This window comes from Salmo trutta, chromosome 28 (assembly GCF_901001165.1).
Source record: "Salmo trutta chromosome 28, fSalTru1.1, whole genome shotgun sequence".
Classification (NCBI taxonomy): Eukaryota; Metazoa; Chordata; class Actinopteri; order Salmoniformes; family Salmonidae; genus Salmo; species Salmo trutta.
In genome coordinates, this window is record NC_042984.1 from 33217855 (window position 1) to 33219695 (window position 1841).

Below are 1841 nucleotides of genomic sequence, written 5' to 3' on the forward strand. Positions count from 1 at the left end.
CAATTTGGTTACTTGTTATTTTCACTTTGTTTCTCATAAGTGTATGGTTAGTGTATGACTTGCTTCTCTCTAATCCAGTGAGATTGAACTAACCTTTGAATTTGACATTTTATTCAATGTCATGTGGTCTGCCATCCTATCTTCTCTGTTACAGTAGATTTTAGAGTGGACAAACTTTTCATTTCCACAGTAAAAATGCTTCACACTGGTATACTTAAACACCTTTCATGTCACAGCCTTTATCCTTCCGAATGTATATTGTCTGTCATTGTTTTATTACACGTTCTAACCATAACTTGAGTGAAACTGCCCTCGTGTGTCGATAATGAGGATGTGCAGTTTTGAGGACAGCTTGGGAAATGAGAGTAGCATGTCCACTGCTCTCAGGTGACTGCACACAACAGTATCATTGTCAATCAGGTAGAGGTGATGGTTACTGTTTTCAGACGAGAGCTTCTTCATGAAGCAGTGGCACAGTTCAGGTAGGTGGGAATTAACAATTCAGCCTCTTTCTAGAGTAGTTCATTCTAGGAACTTGTGCACAAGTTCTGGTCCGTTTTTGTTAAATCATTGGTGTGTAATCGAGGTTGTTGCAAATGCTAAAAATGGCCAAGGATAGGACAAATTGTTAAAACTAGAAAGTGTTGGAAAAGCAGTCCTGCAATGGGTTGAAAGTCACGTTTGTGTATAGTATTTTGTCATAACCCACTGCTTTATCTTTTGTATACAAAATAAATAATTTACTTACTGAGTGATTACTCTGCTATGTTCAGAATGTTTACCAAAATACCTACAGTTGTTAGATCTATACAACAAAATTCTTGCAGGTTTGACAAATGTATACGTTTGTGTATGCATTGTACTATAGACAACTGTCCTTGTGTTTGAATTGAGATGTTGATGTTGGCAGCCAGTTGTGATCAGGCTTAGAAAATATATATATATATATATATATATATATATATATATATATATATTTTTTTTTTTAAATGTATTTTTACAATTCATTTAAAATAGTTGTGTAAATAGATCTAAATCCTCACTCACTGACTCAATAGATTTGATTTCTTCCACTGGGCACAGATGTCATTTCAACATCTAGTTTAGAGTCACAAAACTGAAATCAACAGAAAATGCATATCTGCTGGAAGTAAGGCACCCCCTAAAAAAATCAAAGTAGCGCACTGGGCCTTTACTAGTATTAGTGGCCGATATAGACATCTGTAGGGCGGGCAACAACAAAACATATTCTGCATCTGCTTTGGCAAAAAAGGTAGTTGTATAATTAAGAACAGTATCTTGCAGGATTGAGTATTTGGAGTTGTACGAGTTGTTGCCCTGTCCCTTTCTCTGTTATTGTCATTAATGGAATCCAGAAAGAACAAAACCCTGTCCTCAAACACAGGGCTGCAACTTTCACTGGGGACCACATTCTGAAATTGCATTTTTATCCCCCCCAGTTTTATAATTGGAATGTGATACAAAACTAGACAACGGTGTGCTTTAGGACCATGCGGACGCCTCCGAGCGGTCGTGTAGGCTGTTTGGAGTGTTATCTGACTGGATAAAAAAATATATTATGTCCCTTCTAAAACCAAAGTTGCGCCCCTGCTCAAACATTTACATCAAAAGGTGCAGTTATGGGCAAAGACACAAAACATCCACAAATTAAATCTTTTTCTTGATCAAATAACATGGAAAACAACCACTTTATGTGCGATATTAATTTACCTTCCTTACAAACCACAATGTAAATGTACATTACTGTGCTGGACATAGACTGGTCATCTAGGTTTGTACCTGTAGACTTTCCATCACCATGAAGAAGAAAAAAATGCACA